Source organism: Phasianus colchicus, chromosome 12, assembly GCF_987193195.1.
Source record: "Phasianus colchicus chromosome 12, bPhaCol1.hap1.1, whole genome shotgun sequence".
Lineage (NCBI taxonomy): Eukaryota > Metazoa > Chordata > Aves > Galliformes > Phasianidae > Phasianus > Phasianus colchicus.
The window spans coordinates 10,132,842-10,149,989 of NC_143447.1; the positions used below are offsets into that span (position 1 = coordinate 10,132,842).

The 17,148-nt window shown below is 39.1% G+C and overlaps 1 protein-coding gene across 16 annotated transcripts in view; it reads left to right on the forward strand.

The window, feature by feature from the left end:
- SEMA6D (semaphorin 6D) overlaps positions 1 to 17,148 on the forward strand; it is a 610,984-nt gene that overhangs the window by 454,131 nt on the left and 139,705 nt on the right. The window contains exon 1 of one of the 16 annotated variants that reach the window (XM_090148889.1): positions 15,791 to 15,838. The exons of the other annotated variants lie outside the window; for them this stretch is intronic. The gene's annotated coding sequence lies outside the window, so the exon portion shown is untranslated. Of the gene's footprint in view, positions 1 to 15,790; positions 15,839 to 17,148 lie in introns of those variants that run through there. 16 annotated transcript variants of the gene reach the window in all.

Sequence of the window (17,148 nt, forward strand, 5' to 3'; positions counted from 1 at the left end):
TTTCTTGTTGGCAGTGTTTGGATGTTTTGTGTGCGCTTCCTTTCAGGAAGAGATGAAAAGGGAAGGTGGTTTAAGCTTGAGCTGAACGCAGCCAGCGCAGTTCATCATCTTCAAATATGCCTGAATCTTTCTGACCTACTTTTATTATGTTAATTCATTTTTCTTTTTTAAAAACATGTAATAATTTACACTCCTCTTCAACATATATCTTTCCTTTCAGTCTCTACCACAGTAGAAAAAGATTTCTGTCAAAAACACATCTCTTTTCAGTCATTAGAAACCCTACTGCCATACAGCAGCTATTTAGTGTTCAAACTGCCGTGGTACTTCTGCCTTGTGGGTCTTTGTATTGATTTTCCTTGTGGGAAATTTAACCCTATCATTCAAGAGTAAATAGTGGAACCAACTGTTTACAGAGTGAAATCACTTCTTTGACATCAGAAAGGGCAGTGTACGTTGTGGCTGGCCTCCTGCTAGTTATGAATACCATTTTGAAGAGCAGTGGCTTGTATGCACAGCCATATCAAGACTAGCAACTAAAATCACTTTTCAAGAGCATCTAACACCAGGTTGTCTTTTTTGCATGATCTTGAGTACAGATGCAGTATTGGGCAGTGCTGCCACCAGGCAGATGGCAACTCTGCTCCTAGGAAGAAGAGCTTGGTTGTAACATGGTGTGTGTGGACAATGGTACTGTACTCAGCTCTTATTCATGATAGAAAATTCTGCTGTGTTGCTTCAAAGTGATTTTTGTTACTTGGTAACGTAACTATACCAGCTCTATGAGTAAGACTTTGAATCTTTTTTGTTCAGCAAAGCCCTACTGATTGTAGTAGAGTTGCTCTTTCTTGGCCCTTTGTAGAATTCTGTTGCTCTTAATGTGGTGCTTATATATAGAAAGCTATCTATATGCAGGTTTCAGTGGAATATACTTTGGCTTTTCATACTGCAGTAGAACATTTAACAGATGTCACTTGTTTTCCATACCAGTGGTAACAAACATATGCCTTCGTTTTTTAGCAAAGGAATATTAGAGTATTTATATATGTGTGATATTAGATGGAACAGTTTTGTTTTAGCAAAAGCACATTTCACTTCTGCTTTAAACTCTTTTCTGATAATAAAGTCTGAATTTACTGATCATTCAACTCATCTTGGAAGAGACTTTACCTGGAATTTTCTTCCTCTGGGTTGTATAAAAATAGGATTATAGAACATCTGGCTGCACAGTAGGAATATTTCATTCTAAAGTACAAAAATAAAACAGCAAAATATAAAGAGAATAGCATTCCTGGCAAGAAGTTATCCTTTCTTTATGTTCCTTGTATCCATCAGGTGCTAGCATCTTAGAGGTAGAAGGCAGGAGACAACAAAAGAAAAATGGAGAGAATTAAGGAGCCACATCATATCATTACTTGAGCAGTTCTTCCAGTCACACGTAGCCCTGAAAAATAGTATTGTTTCAAAGTCTGTGATTAATAGGGAGCTCGGGGTGCCCTCAGAATCAGACCCTCAGCACAAATTCATGGAAAAGGAGCATCCCATGCTGCTGTTGGATGGTATACTTATGAGCAGAAAATTTAAATTATCAAATGTATTTATGAAATAATTCCCAAAAATGTATATTTGAAAGTCTGTACTACCACTGAGAGTTCTTTTTTGTTTCTTTGTTTGTTTGTTTTTTCAATTCCATGGAATTTTTATTTTGAAAAAAGTCTGATTTTCAGGAGTCATTTGCTGACATCTTGTTTGGTAATTTTCTGTAGCTCGTAGTTTTTGAAGAAGACAGCCATGGGAGCGTTTTTTCATAGGTGAGCAAATGTATTTACTCTCCTATTTGTACATTTTGTTGGTCATGAAGATATCACAAAGATACGTGGTCTGTTGTATTTTAATTAACACCTTGTCAACCCAAGAGAAACTTGCACTGACAGCTGTTGATAGCATAATATAGTAGCTAAAGACTTGGATGTTAGTTACAAGCTAGTTAGACAATGATGGAGCAAAGAAGCATTATCAATCATTTTTAAAAAATCATTATTTAATTGCAATATAAAAACGTGAAATATCATGAAAATTTTAATTAAAGCCTTGAAATACCCATTTGAATTAAATAGGTAACATTTTCACATGGGGAACGAATATTTTTTATGTAGATGTATTCTATATGCAAACAGCTAACTACTGTATTTCGTGCTTATGAATGTGAGTTGTGCCTCAGATTTACACAGAAATGGCTGTAAAGGTGAACTGCAGTTGAGACGTGCTTTAGACAGTATAGCTTAGCAGTATCATATAACAAAATGTGCATGTTTAAAAAATGCATGGTTATGTGCATGGTTAAAAAATACTTAAATGATGGGACAATCCAGATAAAAATACCCTTTGTACTCATACATTGGTGAAGCTGAGTTCAACAGCCTGGGCTAAGACATGTTGGCTCAAGACATGAGAGCTCTGAGGGAATTAGCTCCCATTTATAGGCTTTCTTGCCTGCTGGGTGCCACTCACCAGCTTTCAGCAGTACATGTGTTTAAGCCTCATGCTCCAAAGCTTTACCCGCAGACAGGCCTCTGGTCCTGCTGTTGCCCTCCACAGGTTTTCTGGCTGTTTCCTCTGTCTGCGTAGAGAGAGTGTAAAATGCCATAACACAGTCTGGTAAAAAGCAAGAGCTCCTTGTCTTGTATTTTCTGTGTTAACTTGCTTCAGAAGTTGTTTTAGATGACCCTTTACGTGGAGTTTGTTGATACTCCAGAAGCCAACGTTATTGTTATTGCTGTTTTTAAAGGAGGTTCTTGTAGGATCTTGTGCCTGTGCAGTGCTGGCTGACTTTACCAGTCACCTGCTTTGACTGGAGGGAGATCAGAAGCTCTCATCAGGTGTTTATCTGGTGTTGTTCTGTGCCTTTTCATCTTTAGTAAGTGGGAAGCTGATGCTGGGCTGTCATGTTCCTCTGTTGTTTAATGCCTCCTGTTTTCAGGGAAGGAGGAACATGTTTCTTTGTTTGTTGTTGACAGCTCTGATGTCCATTAAACATTTCAATTAAATAAAGTTGAAGCCATCTTCTGGTTATTCTTGTATGGCTGACAACATCTGGCTCACAGCTACTTCCACTGGACAAAATGAGCACCACTTTCTGCAGGAGCCCCCAGTCACTTATCATCTCCAGCTTCCCTGCACTGCTGTGTTTGCTGCCCACAGCAGCTGCTAGGGCATCATTCAGCCCGATGGGAAGGCTGCAGAGAACTTTGGCAGAGCCAGCTTTCCTCTCTGCATCATGGTGCTTCAGTAGTGCAACCTAATGCAAAACGTCCAGCTGATTTTAGGCAAGCTCCTGTTACTCCCAAAATGGATAGGATCTCTTAGAGTTATGAGAAATTTTGCGTAATTTCTTTCCAATTGTTTGACACATTTATAATATATTAAGGGCTTGCTAAGGAAAGACAATAATCATTTGTAATGGATGTAATATCTTCTTAGCAAATTTCTTTGCCGTGTGTTTTAATGTTCTGTGATGTTTCACCCACACAACTTTAGTGAGCAAAACCTAAAACTGCTGTAGTGATTTTAAATTCTTTTCAATCGAAGTTGAAAAGGTAGGTTTTTCTTCAATACTAAAAGATGGCAATTATCTTGATATGACATTCAGACTGAATCTTGCTGATTATTGCAGTGATCACAGACTACATTTTAATGCAAGCATAAAAGTTAACATATTAGAACACTTTTTTGGATTTTACCTGTATCTTAAAACACACTAAATAGTAGAAATCTCTTCTTTTTTTGTTGTTATTTAAAAATTGACAGTTTGCGTTATTAAGCTTTTTCTTGTTAGAGATTAAAGGGTCTTAAATATTTAGTGCACATGGGTCAGAATCTTCTATATGTATGCATCACACCAGAAGGGTTTCAGTTATAATACACCAATGAAAAAATTGTGTTTTACACTTATTCCCTCTCTATTAAATGTCATTATAATCCTCCATGTTCTAACATAAAGGACCTGTGTTCTGGAGATGTATGTGTGAAATAGGTGAGAGAGTAATTTAACAGCACAGCCATTTTCCAGATGAATGCTCTGCAATGCTGAGATACTCTGTATGAAAGATATTTACTGTAGACAGAGTTATTACATGGGATTTTCATGAAAGACGATCATTTGCAGTGTGAAAAAAAAAATATTCCATATTAACTATTAGCTGTAATTAAGATAGACGAGCATTAAATTGTTACATAGCTACTTATAACAGCTCACAGAAGTCCTACAGGGATTGGTGTCCAGATGTCCTAGATACTGTGAAAAGTTGTCATAAATGATGATCGTCATTCATAATCACACAAAAGGTAAATGAGTCATAAAGCTAGATGGGGCACAAAGATACCAAAGTGACTTGCTCAGAGTTGCACTGGGACCATGTGGAAGATCTCACTATAGAATTTAGGTTTCTGTAATGTAGTAGTCCAGTGCTGCAGGCAGTTTTGTCTTTGCCCTAGATACAGCATAGCATTAGCTTCTGTTGCTTACCCACAGCTTTCTGCAGTGGTCTTTTGAAGAAATGTGCCATGTGACAACATGCTGCCTGCACTGCACCGTGTCTCCTTGTACCCTAGTAACTCCTAAACCAATGAGTCTGTTCCAATGAAATTAAGCAAAGAGCTCGAGATCTTCTGGCTAAGTCAGTTCTTCAGATGGCTAAAGAGAGATGCTGTGACACTGCATGAAAAGCTATGTGAGGAAATCCTGCTCAAAAGATGAAGATCACAGTTTCATAAGGTCTGTGCCCTAATTTGGGAGAGATTAGTTAGCAGTTGCACCTTACTAGACAGATAAAAGTTGGAGAAAAATATCTGCAGTAAAGCAGATTTCCTTAGCTCAAAACTTCTGTTAATTTTCTAAGCAAATGGAATGTAAATAGTATGGACTGGGTTAGCCAGATCCTTATGTAGCAGCAAAAATTAAGCCTAAATGGGGAAAGATTATTTCAAGTGATGCAGGTTCAGCTCTCCCTTGCTTTGGAATATTGACCAAGGAGCAGGATATGCCATCTTGATATTGCATGTAAGAAAAAGCAGAGGTTTCATATTTTAGTTGTCCATAACAGCTCTAACAAGAGAAACATATGGAAACAAGTAGCATGGAATGAAAAGGAAAAAGGGCATATGCACTTACCTTAAAAGTATTACTCAGGTAATCCATCCAAATGAGCAGCTCTGATGCTCTCATTAAAACAGACATTTATAGCCTTGTAGTTTCATGCTCCTACAGCAAGGAAAAATTCCCAAGGTGAGGATATACTGAACAAGTTCTCAGTACTGTGGTGAAATGGTCCTGAGAGGAGTTCTCACCAATACGACCATTGGAGTCACTTGAACGTTTGTGAGGAGAGGATCTGTCAGTTGAAACTGCTCAGTGAAGTAACCAGAGAGTCACTTAATACCCAATTTATGTTCCTTGTACTCATTTTTTCCATTTTCTGTATTAGTTGAGTTAAATGAATACACCAAAGAACTGTTCACTAGCTTACAGAAGTAATATTAACAGGGAAAAATGTGTGACTAATCACATAATAAAAACATGAACTCCAAAGTAGCTTCTTTAAGACAGCCATCTAAACTATCATTAACAGCACCACCATTTCTGTTTCAAGTGTTTATCAAGAAAGGCTTTAGCATCATATAACTGTGATTAACTTATTTATTTTTATCCTCTGCTGTTACTTGTAATTAACTCTCAGAGAACAGACGTTACTGTTTAAGGGCTGTGTTGATGTTGTGTTTAAAAGGTTTTTTTCCTTTGGCAACTGAGTAAATTCAGCCATACATAGGATGCTCTACAGTTTCCAGAGCATCTACTCTATGCCATGATTTTTTTACAACTCTTCCTTTATGCGTTTTAAACCTAGAAATGACATATTTTTCAGCAAAGAAATCGGATAGTTCCGCTGGACTAAAAATGCTAAAAGTGCTGCAAAGTTAAATGCATGTTGCAGCAGTGATATCACAAGTTTAAGACTCGTGGTAAGATCTATTTATACATGGAGCATAGAGGATATTGTGGTCCATTGACTTTGCCATCAAAAGTTTTTCTAGTTGTCAGTGTTTCCAACCTGGCTGCAATGAAGAGTGGTACTTCTCATCGCATCAGGGCACGCATGTCTTGCACTGACTTTGCCAGATTCAGTTTGTATACATACTCACTTCAGTCTTCTCCCCTCCTTTTTTGCCTTCTGTAGAGGCACAATACTATTATACCTCTGGTCATCATTTTGCAAATTGCTGTTTCCAGATCAGTTGAAGTATCATTGTCAGAAGTTTGGGAAATGTGTAACAAGCTGTAAGTAACACAATTCCACCCTTTCTGCAGCCCTTTTACAGTTACAGGGCTCTTCATCTGATGTGGTCCTGAACAGAAAATTTTGAAGGAATTAAATTGCTGCCAAGGAGAAATTTTTGTAATCTCCTTTTCTAACCAACTTGTATCTGTTAATTATGGTGTTCTGTGGTATTTATGTCTGTCTTTTTCCTTGAGGCTTTGACTTTGTAGGGAGTTGCTCAATAGCAACATTTCTGAATGCTGATTGCAATCTAAACATTCTGGTTAACATAGGGCATCTCTGACAGAGTAGGAACAAGCAATAGACATCATTTATAGAGGGAGAGGAGACGCTGGTGCTGTCTTTTATTCTGTGTAGAAGAGAAAGGATGGCCTGATAGCGTAGAAGCGGTCATTTTTCATAACATCTGGAGTTCAGCCTCTTGTTCTGTGTCTATTTAAATGTTTTGTATGAAGACAAGTGCTTTTCACAGAGCAGCTGAAGAAAAACGCTCCATTCCTCAGTACTGTCCTAACATGAGGGCTCAGATTGTTTCTAGGGTCTCTCTCAAATCAGGAGGAAAGGGAGTTTAGAATGGGGTTTCTCCATCTGGCATGATTCCCATGACTGCTAGTCTGAAAAAAAGAACGGAAGGATCCCTGCTCTCCCTTCCAGTTTAATGAGTAGCATCAAGGCTGTCCTGGGAGGGTGTCAGCGCTATGCTGAGCAGTCATGCACTCAGGCTTCTGATGGGTATTGGACAGATACATCACCATTACCAGAGTATGTTTTAATGTCACTGCCTGTGGACTGATCTGTATTAGGCCAATGCCAGCACCACAGGCACCGTCTGTAGGCTGCATTAGTTGCTCTGGGCTTGTTTTTGCCTTTGCTCCCCGATCAGGGGGAGGTTGATGGTATGTTAACTGTCCAAAGCTTTGCAGATCTTCTGCTGTGGTTGGTTAGCCCAGCTTCAGGGCAGCAATTTGCTTACAAGAGGGGAGCCCAAGTCTTCATGCTGAAACTTAGCTGATGTCTCTTACTGTTACTAATGTTGCTAATATTTATCACTGAGATTCCTCTTTGATCCGTAAACATAATAATAAGTTTTGAGCGTAGAAATGTGAGCTGATAAAGCTGAATGTGTTTAGATTGTGAGCTGATTTTTTTTTATATATAAGTGAAGAGGTCAAAGATGCAGTGATCCTCTTGGTTTAGAAGTGACGCCAGATCCCTAGATAGTGTCTGCCCACGTGAAATGCAAGATGCATCTGAGTAGGATAACAACAAAGTGCAGCAGAGATAAAGGATTGACATGGTTTGAAAGGGATATCCATTATCATTTTCTAAAGGAGTAGATAACATTAGCTTCAAGACAAACACGAAAGATAGCAATCTTTTTTAAAAAAGAGTTAATCGTGTATTTAGCAGCTGATCGATTCACTACGGTTCAAAGAATTAGTAGGAGAAAATTAGGAAAAAGAGAGAAGCTTTCCTTGCCTAATGCATGCTCTTTTTGTATGCCTTTCTAATTCAGATCTCGTATTATAATACCAATTTGTTGCTTTTTACTGTGCTGTTACCTTTATTTCAATAGCGTTAATTCATTTTGATCTTGAGCACAGTTGGTTGCAAACTGCTGTATCTCTGTTACAAATTAACCTGTCCTTTTTTAAAAAAAAAGAAAGAGACAGAAATGTCAAACTTGTTTCACAACAGAAATGCTGAACATAGAAGTTGGCTCCAACACAGTGTCCACCCAGTGGTTCTATGAATAAGTGTTTATAGATTGCACTGAGCTTTCTAGCCAACTCCTAGCGTCCCCTATAATTGCTACTGTAGGAAACAAAATTGTTAATCTCAAAAAGCAAACTCTCCATCTGAGCTGTGTAAAGCTATTGTTCTTCTTTTTCTGCAGTTTGCAGAAGTACAATAAACTTATGTATTTAAAGAATAAAGAAATACAAGATTGACTCACTGTAAATCTTATTCTGACTCCAGTGATTGTTGACAATAGTACTCTGTTTTCTTGACTTCTCATAGATCCCTTTGGGTTTGTTTGGTAATTCTGTGGGGGTTGGAGGAAGTGGTCCATATATCTGTTTTGGTGGCCATGTGGGTTTTTTGGTTGAAGTGTTGGATTTTTCTGTGCGTGTATTTAGTTTTTTGGGTTGGGTTGGGTTTTTTTTTGTCTGTTGTTTTGTTTATATATAATGTGTTCTGTGTTCTGGGCTTTTTTGGTGAAATTCTGCTCTTTTCTCAGAACTCGTTAATCCTCTTCTCTGTGTATGTGAGCATGTTTTCTCTGCTTTTTCCTGTTTTTTAGAAAGGTAGACGAGACAGGTTCAGGAAAAAAAAAAAAAAGGAAATAAAAAAGAAATCATAACTATATTGACAAAGGTAAGCATTTGCAATGGCCAATGTAGTGAAGAAAATCTGTAAAAGTCTGCCTGTTAGCTACTGGAATGATGCTCAAAAGCATGTACTTGTGCTTATCTTATGGGATATGCAAGCAATAATTTCCTTCTCTACCATTCATATCATGCAGTTACTCATGAACTGGCTAGTATTGCTGTAGCTGACTGATATTGGTAATTGCTCTTTGAATGTATTAATATGGGACATATGCTAAATCCTTCACTAGCTCATAGCTATAACCTCCGTGAGTAGAAAACAGTTATTAAATGATATACAGGCAAGAGTCATTAAAAACTCTGAAATACGTGCTGTAGAAGCTGGCATTGTCCTGCAGTACCACTCTGCTTCTGCTTCTTCAATATGATGGTCCTATCTAAACACACAATGTGCTATACAGTAATAGAGGGAGAAAAATAAGGAAAAATTGTGTACCACCTGCTGATGTGTGAATTGGATAGCTATCCAGGAAACAACGTGTGCTAAATTACTCTGATAGAAAGAAGAAAAGTTTGAAAGTAAAGGATTTATTTTAAAACACTGAATTAGAACATGATATGTGTTCAAATTGCAATACAATAGCTCAATTCAATATAACATTGGCTGCTGACATTTAAAGTTTGAACAAATTTAATGGTTCTAGATCTTAGACATGAAATGGTAGTCAGAGCGTACTGCTATAATGCATGCAAAGGATTAAAGATTATACTTTATTAAATTTGAATTACAATTCTGAAAGGCTTTCAGCGTTAAAGCCCACGTATGTAGGAAAATGTGTGCCTGGCTAAGTGTACTTGTACATTTGGAATGGAGTCAGCTTTTCCAGAGTTCCTTGGACGATGTACTTGTGGTTTCATGAATGTTGAGTATCAGATAGAGAGAGATCTTTGCACTGTAGTTTGTGTATATGGGGTTAGTAGATCTTTAACTTTGCAATATGTATGCATTTTTCAGTACAAAACTAAAGTAGGATTCCAGATACTAAAATATTCACTCATGCTGTGTGATTCCCTATATTTTTGTGACCCCTTAACTGAGGCATGCTGGTGTGTGTCAAAAATATCAAACTTGTATTTTTTTTAATTAGAAATTTTAATCAAAAGACAAGCAGCTTTTCTTAATATGTTACTAAGAGAGGTACTCTGGGTTACAGAAAAATTCTCTTCAATACAAGTCTGTTTTCTATGAATTTATTACTATGAAATTGCAGAGGAGTAGGGATGCAGAAAACAGACAAAAATAGAAAATTAAACCAAGACTTATTAAGGAAGAATGCATTTATTGGTCAGAGAGCCCCAGATGTTCTTTCAAGAATGAAGGAAGCTTTGGATTAAAGGCTACTCTGACTCAGTTCTGAAATGAGGCACGGAATTGATAAGAACTTAATAGCAGGTATGTGATAGTGGGGAGAAAAAAAGAGCGTGATAATAATCCACATGAAGAAGTCATGAAACAGAGAAAAATTGAAATGGAAAGACAGGTCTATCGGGAGAAAACATACAGTGAATACAGTCACGGAAATGTATGAATTAGGAACAGGTCACGTTTTGGAAGCAGTTTTGACCTGTTGGTAGATTGATGGCAGGGTCATGAACAAAGTGACAAAATGAAGAGTGAAGTGTGTGCTTACTATTAATTTTCTGTTCTGGGAGGGATGCAAGATAATATACTTTTACTATATAAAGAAAATTAATAGTTTGAAGTCAGATAATAAGCAAGCAAAAATATTAAATGCTATTTCTGTCTCAACAATTTGTGCAGCTGCTATTTCATGCTCTATCTAATTCTGAAGCCCAAAATTTTAAGTGATGCAGATAAATCAAGGAAGGTGCTGAAAAGAGAAATGATGTGGTTATAGTGTTTCCTCTTCATGAGAGAGACTTCTCTTTATTCCATGTAGTTATGTCATCTAGGAGGTAAAATCATAACAAGAATCATCAGTTGGAAACTGAAACATAATAAATTCAAATGAGAAATCAAACAACAGCTGAACAGTGCTGCTGATTAACCTTGAACAAACCCAAGGGAGGTACCAAGGTTTTCTTGCTCTTGACAGACTGAGGTCAGGACTCGGTGCCTTTTTGGAAGGTCATACAAGATTTTAAGCCCAATAGTGGAGCAGCTAGAGAAAAGTAATGATTTGTAACTGCCTCTAACTTAAAAACATTTGAATTTATTAATCTTGGAGTGCTGATGAAAGTTGAAACTCTGTATTGGTCCATATATGATGGTGGACCAAAAGGATCAAGCTCCAAGGCTGTTTCCTCATCACCTGTTGAAGGAAGGCTGGCAGGTGAATGGTTGCCCAGGGGCATTGCTGGGCCATGCTGTCACTGCAGAGAGGAAACCAACTGGCATTTCAAGGTATAGTCTGCAGAAGCTCTTCTTTTAGTGGCCACCCCTTGGTGCTGCCCTGTTCTCCTTCAAATTCAGTTTGTAGTAATGCTGAATGAGCTGCTGTCCTGATGCATAGTAGGTAACGGAAAACTTTTAAAGCAAACATCTGCCAGCAACATATTTCCTGTGGTTGTCCTTGCCACGAATTTTTCACTTTGCTCTGCCTTCCCTCTTGCATATTGCTAATCTCTGATCATGCTTCTTTCCTTTTATTCGCTGGTGTTCAGCTCAGTTTTAATGTGGGGATCATCTTGCACTGCTCATCACTGCTGTTTTTTTTTTCTGTATCGAATGGAAAGACTAGGTCAGGTTGTTATTCCTACATTGGCTGGTTACACTCAGTATGTGACATTCTCTGCAGTTGTTCTGATTATGCCACGTCCTACTTCATTCCTCAGACTGCGTGAAGAGCCAGGTTTGCAATAGTCTCATTTTTCCTGTGCCTTGCTCCATTGAGAAAAGCAGATCTGCCCATCTTTTTTAGATGGTAAAAACTGTCATATATACAGCACTAGTAATTGGACTTTTTACTGCTGTCAGCAGCTAGTAAATGCTAGTAACTCTCACACTGATATGTTGTACAACTGGCATTAGGAAAATGAGGAAACCACAGAAATACAGCTGTGTTCCAAAGTAACTCTTGTGTACTGTTCTGTATAAACATGCGTAGCTTTCTGTTTGGTTTTTACAACAGACCACAGGAAGAGCTCTTTGAATTGTATAAATAAAATTGACTGCTCAATTCTACTACGTGTAATGGTAAAAAAAAAAATGAAATTTAACAAATCGATGTGTATATAAATACACTTTTTAACTTACATGGATTTTTTTTTTTTTAACCCATAATGAAATGAGGCATTTGTACCAAAATGGTTTGGAAATGGACAGGAATCTTTCACAGATTCTTCTGGCAATGTAGTAAAAAAGGACACACTGCATCCCACTGAGCTAAGTGATTTGATGCTTAACTCATGAAATAGGAGGAAAATATATTCAAAGGGACTGATAAATTCTGTTGACACAGAAACTGGGTGCAAATCTGGGATGGGTAAGGAAAGGGAATTATTTTCTTCTCCTTGGGAGCTTGTATTCAAAACAGAAAGATGGACTGACACAAAGGGAATAGTGTACTGAGGAATGCATAGGGCTGAAGTATTGTTCTTTTTGCACAAGAGAAGAGTAAAAGCTGCTTGATAAAGAGAAGGAAATACAAAAAAACAGAGAGAAAAAAGTGATTGAGAAGCAAGCATACCGAAACAATAACATCAATAAGCTGCTGTTCCAAGGAGATGGAAAAGCAGGCTGTAATTTTGATACCGCTAAAAATGACAGCAAGTTTATTGAAAGAGGAGGGGGAGGGGGGTGGGGAATAGAAGGGAGAATTGAGGGTGAGGGGTGTTTCTTGTTGGTTTTTGGTTTGTTTATTTGTTTTTCAGGAAATGTGATAAGTTTGGGAATCATTCTGAGGTTAATGATCATATGATGGTTTGAAGAAGGTACACTGTGTGAGGCCTTTTATTGAAAAGGTGATGAAATTGTCGCTTCTAACAGAATATCCATGTTTTCTTTTGTTAGTGGCAGAGCACGGAGTCCTGCATCACAGTACTCAACTCAGGAGGGGGCCTGTGCATCTTGAATTTTTTTAGTACTGTAATAATCCAGTCTGAGATAGCAATTCATGTTTAGCAATTCTGATTTAATTTACAACTCAGCTAGAATATAATTATTTGCTGATTATACTTTAGATTTTGTGGTAGAAGAAAGACTGTTTTTGAAGTCTGTAGGAAGAGGAAAGACTCATAACTTTACATAGTCAACATTTATTTCCAGAAAACTGATTTTTCCACTAATGAAGGGCAATGAATTTTTTGAGTTTTGTTTATCCTAAAGTGAGAACTGATGCCAAGCTGAAGCACGGGTTAATGGACGTTTTCATAATAAACTTGAAATCCTAATGCCTACACAAAAGAGTTCTGTTAATTTGTCCTGATGACTGAAAGATTTGCAGATTAGACAGTAAATAAGAATTGGAAAAAAAAAAAAAAAAAAAAAGCAAGCTTATTCACTGTAAACTTCAATGCATTCATTATTCATTGATAGATACTCCATAGGATTTGGATATTTATAATAAATATACTTATTACCAAACATGGAACGTAGATGCAGGAGATGTCAGTTCAGCCCCATGTTTTTACTTGAAGCAGCTGGTAATATTCATGTAGCTTTAGTAGTGGGAGTATGTTGTGTGGCTTTCCTGTCAGTTACTGGCAAACAGTATCCCTGAGGGATGCATTCAGCCTTACAGATACTTTCTGCATTGTACAAAGAATGTGGAAGACCATGTGTGCTTTCCCTGTGCTGGCAGCTGTCTTCAGGTTCAGGCTTTCTATTCAGAAAACTCCATTGTTCTACCATACAACTTCTCTCCCTTAATTGCAATTCATTTCATGTATTTAATATATTCTTGCTTTGCTCTGTAAGTTACAGAATCACAGAATGGCTTAGTTTGGAAGGGATCTCAAAGATCTAGTTCCAACTCCCCTGCCATGAGTAGGGTTGCCAGCTACTAAATCCAGCACCAAATCAGGTTGCTCAGGGCCTCATCCAACCCAGCCTTGAGCTCCAGGGATGGGACATCCACAACCTGGCCTGTGCCAGGGCCTCACCACTCTCTCAATAAAGACTTTCCCACTGACATCTAATTTAAATCTCCCTTCTTTTAGTTTAAAACTATTCTCCCTTGTCCTATGTAAAAAGTTCATTTCCATTCCGTTTATATTCTTCCTTTAAATATTGTAAGACTGCAGTGAGGTCTCCCATGAGCCTTCTCCAGGCTGAACAACCTCAAGCTTCCTCAGCCTATCTTTGCTTTTTGCCAGACCCCTCCTCTTCAAGATCACAAACTACCAGGGCATGGTCACTACAGCCCAGAGTGCCACAAATCTTAACTCTTTAATAACCTCCTCTGCATTGGTCAGCACCAGGTCCAGTAATACTTCTCTGGTTGTTCTGTCTAATACCTGAACCAGAAAGTTACCCTTAATGGACTCCAGTCTCCCGGTCTCCTGGTCTGCTTGCAGCTCTCCATGCTGTTTTCCCAGCAGATGACGAGATGGTTGAAATCCTCCATCAGGATTTCATCAACTGCACATCACTTCATGCAGTTGAAGCAAGAAGGCCTCACCAGCCTCATCATGGCTGTTTCTCAGAGGCAGCTCTTTGCACTCTATCCATCTGTTAATGTAGAGGGCAACTCCCCTATACCTGCTTCCCTGCTTATCTCTTCTGAAAACCTTGTAGCCTTAATCGCATTATCAAGGCCACTAGCATTGTTTCAAAATGGCTGTACCAGTTCAAAGGAGATGCTGTATGCAACTCTGGTTCTTGGGACAGCACATTTATCTGCTTAACAGGAGGCATCATGCAGAATACTAAGACTCCCCAATAGTTCCTCGGTAGTCAAAGTTACAATGATAGATTTATTGTCTAATGAAAAATCTGCATCTGCTCTGTGGATGTGCATCAGTATGGCTGAGAAATCTTCATCAGAGAAATGAGGAACAGATGGATTTTCAGAGAAGGATCCTCCTGAAATTATCCTTTTCCAGAATAAGCTTTCCTCTCCTCACACTCTGATCCTACTCCAGTGTCTTGGTCTCAAATCACTTCTGGCACTGGTACGTACTGTAGTGTTGGGAACTGTTGCTGCAGCTTCTGCTCTGAAGCTGTGACCTCTGCTGGCACAAATGCCAGAGCTAGTACATCCTTACAGAGCTAGAACGTCCTTACAGCGTTCATTCATTGCTGCAATCGTATGAACTTGTTAGCCTGTGGAAATGAGAAATCACAATGCTGGCAGACATGTTTCTTGCTCAAAATTCTGATTTTGTGCTGCTCTTCTGACTTTGCATTACCTGTGATGCCAGGGTTGCCAGTCCCAGGCTGGTAGACTGAGACAAAGATTAGTGATGCTTCCTTGGCCTTGTAACAGCTTCTCTATCTGTTTCTTCCATCATAGTTGCCCTAAGATCTCCTCTGTGGACAAAGAACAGTGAGTTCTGTTGTAAAACTGCTTTTGCCAGCTATCACTGACCAAAACAAAGATGGAAAGATTTCTTCATTCAACCAATGCAAATTCTGTATTTACTGATAGAATCACTGTGTTCAGAGAAGGTTTTGTTCTCCTCAAGCACCTCCAGTGCAGTGAAGGTCCCTGATCTGCTGGGTCAGAAACTGCAGCATCTAAAGGGTGTGTGGGCTGGGTGAGGAGGTGCTCCTGCCCTGCATGGTCAGCTGCACAGCTTTGTAATCACCAAGAGCAGAGGGTGTGCAGGCAGTTACTCAGAAGTTAGGATGCAGTTAGTTGGTAGTATCTTGTAATTTCTGTGAGAGGTAAAAACATTGTGCATGTATCTTGGTTTCTTTTGCACACTGAAAATCTGCAGCTGAAGTAAAGCAGGAAAAAAGAGAGCTAGTTTTGGGCCAAGTTCTGGGCCAGGTGGTGGGGCTGAATGGGCCCAGCAGAGCCTGATCCCACCTGGGCTGGGGCGGTTCTGGTGGGCCTCACTTCAGGCACAGGTGGGCTCATTAGTGAGGCTGGAGCTCCCTCTGTGGAAATGTGTGGGAGAAAGGGCAGAATCCAGCATGGCAGCAAGGGGCAAGGAGTGGTGTGAGAGAGCAGCTCTGTATTACCCAGCTTAGAGGAACAGCAGGTAGGAGGAAGGCATTTTAATCTTTGTTTCTTGCTCTGAAGTCTTTTCTGCTCATGCTTGTATCTGTTGTGTGATCTCCCTCTCACCCTGAGCTCACACACCCTCTCCTGCCCTGCTGAGTAGAGGAGGAAGAGTGGCTGCCAATTCAGCCTCCCATCAGGTCTTGAAGGTTGATCTACAAAACATTCAGAATTTGCATCAAAATATGTCCATGGTTTCTGCGGATGGTACAAATAGTGCTTAGTTATTACAGCTTTGAAGCAATACAAGTGGGAATGAGCATGATGGCAAAAAACTTATGCTGATGACTGATTTGGGGGTGATGGATTGCAGAGAGAGCTGCTGCCTGCCCAGTGCAGCTGCCCTGTGTATAGAAGAGAAGGTCTGTTCTGTTACTACTGCCCGTGGGGGCAGGTGTTGGTTTTGGATCTAAGTCTGCTCTGTTAGAGATCGGAACTGAGAGCTCGGGAGCTATACCATCAGACAAGTACTTAACAGCAGAGCTGGCTCAGGACTCAGGGACTCCAGATAAAAGCAAAAGCTGTTGCACTTGAAGAGCAACATTTATGTGCACTAGCAACATATCTTCTCTGTGAATTGGTGCTGAGGGAGGTTGCAATACACGCTAATGGCTTCCGCCAGCACTTTTCCCTTCTTGGTCCAGCTGGGTTAATTGGTCACACTTCACTGTAACATCCAGCTGCAGAAGCTGAGAAATTCACCCTTGTGCAACACCCAAGTGAAATTTGAGGCCTCTCTTCACAGAGCTGAACTTAACCCTGGAGGAGTAATAGCTTTGCAGATGATGCCAAAGTACTTTGATTTTTAGGCTATATGGCAACAGGGAAACAAATCAGTTAGAAACTGGGGGATGAAAACAGCCAACTACTGTTATAGCTATTACATTTTAAAAGTAGTTAAAAGTCTTGCTATGTAGATGAAATTGAAGTTCCTGATGACTCAATAACATAATCCCATATTTAATAAATGTTTGGAAGAGTATAACTATGACGGTATTGTTTATCACTTACTAGAGGCTTGTAAAATCTCTCCAGACATGCAACAGTTAGATGAGCAGATCTCCTCAATTAGGTTCCAATTTCACATCATTGGTAGTGTTTCCGTGTTATGGATGTACATAGTCATTCTATCTGTGTGAAGGGGGGGTGCCTATTCAGCACATGCTTCCTGTTGATTTACATGGAAAATGTAAAGATTAAGGAGAAAGCCTGCTGAAATACTTAATTTTACTGTTCGTGGTAGCATCTTGAATTTCTTGGTTTATGTATTCCTGATAGATAAACAAACTT